Raw genomic sequence first — 9765 nt, forward strand, 5'->3', positions numbered from 1 at the left:
GAAAGGGGCTGGTATTTTTCCAAGAAATCTCTAGCCAACCTTCCCACAAGAGGTTTTTCTTAACACCAATGAATTCTATTAATGCTAGAGGAAAACGATAGCTCCAATAATTTCTTTGTTCTCAACGCCTCCTATTTAGAGGAATTAGCTACTTCAACGATCTTTGATGGTTATAGGGGTATCCAAAGTACAAACCTGATGGTTGTTTGTTATCCCAACCATTCTTCCCAGCCCTGATACCGATCAGGAAAGGGGTAATTTCTAACAAAGTTTTTCTCTTGTTGATTCCTATTTCTAGGTGTAGTGCTTTTCTCCCCTATGCTGCCTACGGATACTAATAGAGTAGGATTGGCCTGTAATCCATACCATACCATATCCTGTAGGTGTAACCTTTCGCTCAATACTCAAATCTACAATTGAAGTATCTGAAGCCGCATCAATCGAGGATACACGACGGAAGGAATTGTTAGTTCGCCTCACCTTCCCGAAGCGTGGGTTTGTTTGCTTTACAAATTTGGTTCTCTCTATGCCAACCCCCCTCTCTTTTTCGTAAGACTGAGGTATAGGTAGGGCTAAAAAAAAGCAAAAAAAAGAGTCAAATCGCACCATCTCTATAATAAGTAAATGCCTTTTTTTCTCCTGAGGTTGTCGGAATTATTCGCAATAAAATATTGGCTACAATTGAGGAGGTCTTATCAATGAAATTTCCATTTCCACGGGATCTAGGCATAATTCCCAACCCATTCTATATAGAATTGTTTTCATTCCTTCACAAAATAACATAAAAACAAACACATTCGATTCTTATAATTATAAATAGATTGATCCATATGCTCTACTCTAAATCCATATGCTTTAAATGGATAAGAGAGATATGGATTTTCCGCTCAGCTCAAATTGTATCCTTTTCCTTCTGCTTGGACACGAAGAGATATGAAATATTTGACTAAGACTGGATTTCATTCCACTTTCCTATTTCTGAACAACAACTTATGTTATCAACTATTTCGTGTTTTCAAAGTTATTAATTGTCTCATACCCTATTTTTGATTTCGATAGTATGGTGTAGCGTATCTTATGCAAACGGAATTCTAAGGTTTCTTTATTTTATTATGCAATAAGAAGAATTCTTCCATTTTCTTTTTCTTTAGTTGCGGGAAAACCCAAATTAAAACTTTTATTTTATAGCGAGCGCAATTTCTAGTAAAAAATCCTGTATCCTTCCACTTAGATCAAAAGGAATTTTTCCAATAGAACTATGGAACCCCCGAGTGGTTGCGGTTGTACCTGTACTGCAGGAATAAGAAAACTCGCTATTCACTCAGTTTATTTTCCATAATAAGTTATGTAGGAGAGATGGCCGAGCGGTTCAAGGCGTAGCATTGGAACTGCTATGTAGACTTTTGTTTACCGAGGGTTCGAATCCCTCTCTTTCCGTTTTTCTTAATTCATCAACGTTAAGGATCACAATGTATCAAATCAAATAACAATTTTTTCCAGCAATAATATAATATCTTATATTATCTTATTTTGATTTAATAGAAATTAGAAATTCTCTATAGCAAATTACTGTGGTATGTAAAATACACATAGAGGAAAAAAGAAAAAAGGATCCTAATCCTAGGGTTAATCAATTTTAGCTAGTTGATGGGAAAATACAAATTAATGGTAATGGTCTTAGGGCGATTTAGTTCGGGGAAAGGGGAAGGGGAAGAAAATTCTATGAACCTTTCCTTTTTTCGTTAAGTTCAAGTCTGACGAGAGTAATATTCTACAACTAACAACTCATTTATTTTGAGACCGACCCACTTCCTATCTAGGATTTTATTTACTAGTCCTTTATATTCCAACGTGTCAATCGCCAAATGCTTTGGCAATTTCCCCGGGTCCGATGAAGCAATATAATTTTGAACCAGACCTTTTGATCTTTGGTTATCTTTCGTAGTAATAATATCTCGGGGTTTGCAACGAAAACTTGGTATATTGACTATACGACCATTAACTAAAATATGTCTATGGTTGACTAATTGGCGGGCCCCAGGAATGGTTGAAGCCATACCCAATCGAAAAAGGATATTATCCAAACGCATTTCAAGTAATTGTAGTAAAACCTGGCCTGTTGACCTTTTTGCTTTTCCAGCGATATGTACATATCTAAGTAATTGTCGTTCTGTCAGACCATAATGAAAACGCAATTTCTGTTTTTCTTGAAGACGAATACGATATTGCTCCTTTTTCCCAGAATTGAATTTTTTTTTAAGATTACTTCCGGATTTAGGTGTTTTTCTAGTGAGTCCTGGTAAAGCTCCCAGACGGCGTATTTTTTTTAAACGAGGTCCTCGATAACGGGACATGAAGACTCCTTTTTTTATTTTATTGAAATTTCATTTTACACAATTAATTTCATTGTATTTACATTACAGAATACATCGAAATTAAAACTGAATTAAACTACAGGATAAACAGAGTAAAATCAACTAAAGTACCCCAAAAAATGGAATTTCATCAAAATCTTTTTTTTTTGTATATATATTATTTATTTTATTGTTTTGTATCTAGCAAAATTGTAAGGTAAAAAACATAAAAGATCCTGGATTCTCCATTTAATTCGGAAAAAAAGAGATTCTTGTTCGTAGAACATCGATAGAGAAAAAAAAGCCGACTATCGGATTTGAACCGATGACCCTCGCATTACAAATGCGATGCTCTAACCTCTGAGCTAAGTGGGCTTACATAACGGAAATAGTGTAACAAATAGAAATAGGTATAGTATAGGAAATCCGTAAAATCTCAGATATTAGTTATTAATCTTAGCTATTAACTAGTTCTAAATTTGAAGTTATACTTATAAAAATAAAAAAATACTAAAACTTCTTAAAGATAAAGTTAGCTTGATATGCTTAACTATAGGATATTAAAAAATAAAATTATAGAATTTATTGGTATTTTCATTCGATCATTATAGACTTTATTATTTGTTAATAATTTGAGGATTAATATTTCACTAAGGGGAACATAGAGTCAGAGTAAATAAAATTGCTAATTCTGATTAGAAAAAAAGAATAAATATCAAGCGTTATAGTATAATTTTGAATACTATAAAAAAGTAAGACGGGAGGTGGGGGAGATAAAAACTTTTGGATATATTGATTCGGATTGAATTGCAAATACATCAAGGATAGAATCAATTCAATTCTGAATTGCAATAAGCAAGCGAGGTCTCTCAAATAGAGTCGAACTGAACTGCTAGACTACGTTGAGTGATGAACTCAATGATTCAAAAAAAAAACTAAGAGATGGATGAAATTACACAAGGAATCCTGGTCTCAAAGAAGAGGGAAATGGGGATATGGCGAAATCGGTAGACGCTACGGACTTGATTGTATTGAGCCTTGGTATGGAAACCTGCTAAGTGGTAACTTCCAAATTCAGAGAAACCCTGGAATTAAAAAAGGGCAATCCTGAGCCAAATCCGTGTTTTGAGAAAACAAGGGGTTCTCGAACTAGAATACAAAGGAAAAGGATAGGTGCAGAGACTCAATGGAAGCTGTTCTAACGAATCGAGTTAATTACGTTGTGTTGTTAGTGGAATTCCTTCTAGTTCTAAATTAGAGAAAGAGGGGTTTTATACCTTATACATTTAATAAACACGTATAGATACTGACATAGCAAACGATTAATCACAGAACTCATATTATATTCTAATTATAATATAGGTTCTTTATCTTTTTTAAAAATGAAATTAGAAATGATAATGATTATGAAATAAAAAACTCATATCATAATTTTTTTTTTTCATTATTGTGAATCCACTCCAATCGAATATTGAATAATCAAATTCTTCAATTAAAATTCAAAGTTTTCGAGATCTTTAAAAAAGTGGATTAATCGGACGAGGACAAAGAGAGAGTCCCATTCTACATGTCAATACTGACAACAATGAAATTTCTAGTAAAAGGAAAATCCGTCGACTTTATAAGTTGTGAGGGTTCAAGTCCCTCTATCCCCAAATCCTCTTTTATTCCCTAACTATACTATATTATTATTATTTATCCTCTTTTTTTTTTTCTTTTTATCAATGCACTTTTTTTTCTTTTTATCAATGCAATGGGTTTAAGATTCATTAGCTTTCTCATTCTACTCTTTCACAAAGGAATGCGAAGAGAACTCAATGGATCTTATCCTATTCATTGAATAGATTTCTTTTTTATTAGAGTATCGGCAAGAAATCTTGGTTATTCACTCTATTTTTAAGTTTTATTTAAGTAAACCATGCACAATGCATAGGACTACCCCCCCCATTTTCAAATTTAAAATTTGAAATACTTTAATTAATTTTTAGTCCTTTTAATTGACATAGATACAAATACTCTACTAGGATGATGCACAAGAAAAGGTCAGGATAGCTCAGTTGGTAGAGCAGAGGACTGAAAATCCTCGTGTCACCAGTTCAAATCTGGTTCCTGGCAGAGAAAAAAAAAAAAAAGATCCACCGAATAGGTATTGATCCAAATACCTCGAGATGGATTGTGATACATATTCATTAATAATATTTATTCATCTAAGTGGATAAATCTATAATATAAATATAGAGGCACTTCTTTTTCTTTTTAAAGAAGTTTTAAAATATATCTTTTCTTTATGATAAAGAAGGGGGTGAGATTCCCCTTTATTTTTTTGCGTTTCTTAATTTTGTATTCCGCTATTCCGACGAATATTTTTTTAGTCTTGCTTATCTTTATCTTATCTTATTTTCCTAGTTGTGCTAAGTAATGTGCGCGGTACAAAGTTCCTGGTAGAGAACTTCTTTGAGTCATCCTATTTTTCTGTTCATATGAAGGAAATTAATATGCGATTTTCAAAATAGGGGAATCCAAATGAAACCCTTTTTTTGCTCAGTCTATCTGGAATGCTTTTGTATAATTAGGAATTAATTATAAATAGGTATTCCGTTTCATCTAGGAAAAGAACCTAAAAATATTCCTTGACTTGAATAAAATCTGGAGTTGTGTTGTATAAGTGAGCATGAATTTCTTATCATTCAATGAGCATCTTGTATTTCATAAAAATTGGGGGTTATATAATCCTTACGTAAGGGCCAGCCTATCCAACTTTCAGGCATTAGGATACGTTTAAGGCGCGGATGATTATCATAAGAGATTCCCACCATATCATAAGATTCGCGTTCTTGAAAATCGGCACTTCTCCAAATCCAGAAGACAGACGGAATTCTAGGATTATCCTTTTGGGCAAAGACTTTTATGCAGACTTCTTCTGGATTATCTATACCATATTGTATTCTCGTAAGATGATACACGCTAGCTAAAGATCCACCGGGTGCTACATCATAAGCACATTGGGAGCGTAAATAATTGTAACCATATACATATAAAATGACAGCAATGGAATCCCAATCCCCTGCTTTTATTTGTAAAGTCTCTATTCCTCGGTGATCAAAGCCCAAAGATCTATGAACCACCTCATGTTTGACTAGCCAATTAGATAACCAACCCTGCTGCATTGTCTTCATCTCTCCCTCTTTGTATAAATATTTCACATTTCGGATGCAAGTTTGAAAGATTGCCCTGCTTTTTATTTTTCTACACAAAAGAGCCCCTCTCCTAATTCACTAATTTGTAGGAAGGTACTGAACTTTTGGATTTGAAAAAAGTTTCAGAAGATATATCTAATGTAGATGGTGATTGATAGAGCAATTCTTGCTCATAAGTTCCTGTATGAGTACTGCGCCTAACATAAAGCTTGTGACTGGTAGTAAAACATCTATTTTTATTTTGAGATAGAGTTTGATCCTCAACTATTTCTCGCGATATCTTCTTACGAAGTTTTGTTAGGGCATCTATAACTGCCTCCGGTTTAGGTGGGCAGCCCGGCAAGTAGACATCCACAGGAATTAACTTATCAACTCCCCGAACAGTACTATAGGAATCCGTACTGAACATTCCCCCTGTAATAGTACAGGCTCCCATAGCAATGACGTATTTTGGTTCAGGCATTTGCTCGTATAATCTCACTAAAGAGGGAGCCATTTTCATTGTTACCGTACCGGCTGTTAAAATTAGGTCTGCTTGCCTAGGACTTGATCTTGGTACCAATCCATAACGATCAAAGTCGAATCGTGAGCCTATTAATGAAGCAAATTCAATGAAACAACAACTGGTACCGTATAGAAGGGGCCATAAACTGGAGAGTCTTGACCAATTCGAAAGATCATTTGGTGTAGTTGAAATAACAGAATTGGAACTTGTTTGGTCAAGTAAGGGAAACTCAATCAAATTCATAACTGTCTCAATAGAATCTTTTCCTTCTTTTTTTTTGTCTAAATATTCAGTTAAGACCATTCCAAGGCTCCTTTTCGCCATGCATAAACTAAACCAACAACTAAGATAAGCACGAAAATCAAAGCTTCGATAAAAACGGATACACCCAATACGTCGAAACTCATTGCCCAAGGGTATAGAAAGACGGTTTCCACATCAAAAACAACAAAAACGAGCGCAAACATATAATAGCGTATTCGGAATTGTACCCAAGCCCCTCCCATGGGTTCTATACCCGATTCATAACTAGAAAGCTTCTCTGGTCCTTCACTAACCGGGGCTAAAAGTCCTGAAATCGAAAATGCCAAAATAGGAATAAGGCTTGCTATTATTAGAAATGTCCAAAAAATATCATATTCGTGAAGCAGAAACATAATGTACTCCCATTAATGTGGAATAGGCGGAACTTAAATTAGTCAATTCAATTCAGCATTGTCAATTTATCCAGAACTTCTCTCTTTTCCTCGGTGAAACAAGAATCTTTTTTGTTCAAACAAAAGCGCTTAGTTTAAGTTTAGCCTTTGTTTCCTCTGTGCTGCATCTTCTTTAAAGATTCATCCAATGGAATCCCAACTCCCTTTCTTTTGGATTTCCATTCTATTTAGATATGGTGTATGTAGATCTAATTCTTATATAAAGAAAACTTTCTCGTTTCACTTTGTCTCGCTTTCTCTAGAATCTCTAGAAAAAAGAATAGCTCTATCCTTTATTTAATATTTAATAATAAAATAATAAGAGACTATTAAATAAAAATGAGAATACTACTAAATTAGAACCTAATTAAGATAGTAGGACTAATCTATGCAGTATAATTAATGAGAAGTAATACTATAAAATAAAAATAAAGAACTCTATTTCAGAACTATGAGACAGAATATTCTGTTTTCTTATTTACTCTTTACTTTATTTTTTCTATTTAAAGTTGATCAATTTACATAATGTATCTATAAACAAAGTAATAAATATACTTAAAACAAAGTAGGAATTCGCAAAATGGATAAAATCATTGCAGTTATTATAGGGAAGTCTAGAGATATCCTATTTGAAGGAGGACGGGATTCAAATCAGGGAAAGGATCCTTTCTTCTATTGATTTGATAGAAATTCGTTTTTCTTTTCCTGTCTGTATGATTTTGATTTTCGATGAATGAGCCTTTGGTAATGCTTTTATCTCTATTCTATGTCGCAGGCGCCTATCCAGTCTATAAACAAATACTAATGAGAAAATGAAAACTATACTAAACTAAAGAAAACATAGGATAGAGATCCTAAAATCTAAAAAAGGGCATATTAGGGCTATACGGATTCGAACCGTAGACCTTCTCGGTAAAACAGATCAAACGGATTATTATCGAAATGATTTGAACTGTTTCAAAGACCCAACATGCATTTTTTTGCATTGGGCTCTTTCATAAACTGATTTAAAGATCAGTTAGTCCACCATAGTTTTTCTTTACGGAAAGATAATGAGATGGCTCCCTGTGCTCTGATTGATTTTTTGTATTATGATCTATCTAGGAGCAATACCAAAGTGTTTCAAAGGAGGATTACCTTGACTTAGGTCTGCCTCCGGTCTAAATTAAATCAACCTAAGTGAAATGGAGTCTCTATCGTTCCACTGCAAGAGTTAACTATGAGACTTCATACACCTTAAAGTTCATAGAACGAAAAGAAGTTTTTTGGAGGCCCTTATCCTCATTACGCCTAGCATTTAGTGGGCTGGATATTTACCTTATCAACTAGCAAATCCATAAGGGTTCTATTTGATTAGGCACCTGAATTGGCACCTGAATCGGACTGAACCGACTGTTTGTCAGGCTACTGTTCTCCTATTCTCTCGAATCTATGAAGTAAGACATTGATTTTGCAATAAGATCGATTATGTTCATTGCATAATAAGCTCCTTTGAAAAGCATTGGCGCACGTGTAAACGAGTTGCTCTACCGAACTGAGCTATAGCCCTTATCAGAGATATCTTAACATATAGATAATTTCTTGTCAAGATGAATATTTTCTAATGCCAGAGGATACCCCTTTGATCTGTATCTGTTTAGTATTTAGTTTAGTATTTAGTATATAACAGACCAATAACAGAGCGGTATTGCTTAGAAAAGGGATTCAATATATAATCGATCGAAGTAATGGGTCTTCCTTTGTGGTGATAAATTGCCTACTTAACTCAGTGGTTAGAGTATTGCTTTCATACGGCGGGAGTCATTGGTTCAAATCCAATAGTAGGTAAGTAGGTAGAAAAATTACTAGATAGCATTGGACTTACTTCGCTTCGCTATCTAATAACTTTTTCTACCCCTCTTCCCTTTTTCTTTGTATCAACTATAAACCACTGGATTGTCTTCAATTGGATGGGGGAATCCAATTGACAGCCTCGATTCGTATCCTAGCTCGTCTGAGAGCGAGCTTCGCTTCAACCAAATCTTTCGTACCCTCAGCTTTACTCAAGTTAGCTTCGGCTATTTCAAGTGCCTTTTGAGCTTCTTCCGGATCAATATCACTACCCAGTTCCGCATCATTTCCTAAAATGATGATCTCATTATTAACTATTCTCGCAAAACCGCTCCACAGAATCGCTGTTAACCATTGGTCGTTGAGGAGGCGTATTCTCAAAGGACCCATATCTACTGCTGTGTTAATGGGGGCGTGGTTTGGTAATACGCCAATTTGGCCACTATTAGTGGATAAAATGATTTCTTTCACTTCACAATCCCAAATAATTCGCTTAGGAGTCAGTACATAAAGATTTAATTTCATTTCTTCGATTTGTTCTCCTCTTCTAAGGTTATAGCTTTCGTGCTAGCTTCATCGATGTTACCCACCAAATAAAAAGCCTGTTCAGGTAGGCCGTCTAATTCTCCGGAAAGGATTAGTTGAAATCCCCTAATAGTTTCCGCAAGAGCAACATACTTTCCTGGAGAACCAGTAAAAACTTCTGCCACAAAGAACGGTTGTGATAAGAAACGCTCAATTTTTCTTGCTCTTGCTACAGTTAAACGATCCTCTTCCGATAATTCATCCAAGCCAAGAATTGCGATAATGTCCTGAAGTTCTTTGTAACGTTGTAAAGTTTCCTTAACTCTTTGCGCAGTTTCATAATGTTCGTTGCCAACGATCCGAGGCTGTAACATAGTCGAGGTTGAATCTAAAGGATCTACTGCTGGATAAATACCCTTGGAAGCTAATCCTCTGGAAAGTACGGTAGTAGCATCCAAATGTGCAAATGTTGTGGCAGGGGCAGGGTCGGTCAAATCGTCTGCAGGTACATAAACTGCTTGAATCGAAGTTATAGATCCCTTTTTAGTAGAAGCAATTCTTTCTTGCAAAGAACCCATTTCTGTACTAAGAGTAGGTTGATAACCCACTGCGGAGGGCATTCTCCCTAATAAAGCGGATACCTCTGATCCTGCTTGAAC

The 9765-nt window shown here is 35.0% G+C and overlaps 3 non-coding genes across 3 annotated transcripts; 2 read left to right on the top strand and 1 right to left on the bottom strand.

The window, feature by feature from the left end:
• Window positions 1-1350: 1350 nt before the first annotated feature.
• Window positions 1351-1437, top strand: TRNAS-GGA (transfer RNA serine (anticodon GGA)). The gene has a single exon. It is a non-coding gene; the product is annotated as a tRNA-Ser (tRNA).
• Window positions 1438-2656: 1219 nt separating this feature from the next.
• Window positions 2657-2729, bottom strand: TRNAT-UGU (transfer RNA threonine (anticodon UGU)). The gene has a single exon. It is a non-coding gene; the product is annotated as a tRNA-Thr (tRNA).
• A 1667-nt stretch (window positions 2730-4396) lies between these two features.
• Window positions 4397-4469, top strand: TRNAF-GAA (transfer RNA phenylalanine (anticodon GAA)). The gene has a single exon. It is a non-coding gene; the product is annotated as a tRNA-Phe (tRNA).
• The last annotated feature ends 5296 nt before the right edge of the window (window positions 4470-9765 follow it).

Source organism: Triticum urartu, unplaced genomic scaffold, assembly GCF_056163025.1.
Source record: "Triticum urartu cultivar PI428250 unplaced genomic scaffold, HENAU_Tu73 scaffold2, whole genome shotgun sequence".
NCBI lineage: Eukaryota > Viridiplantae > Streptophyta > Magnoliopsida > Poales > Poaceae > Triticum > Triticum urartu.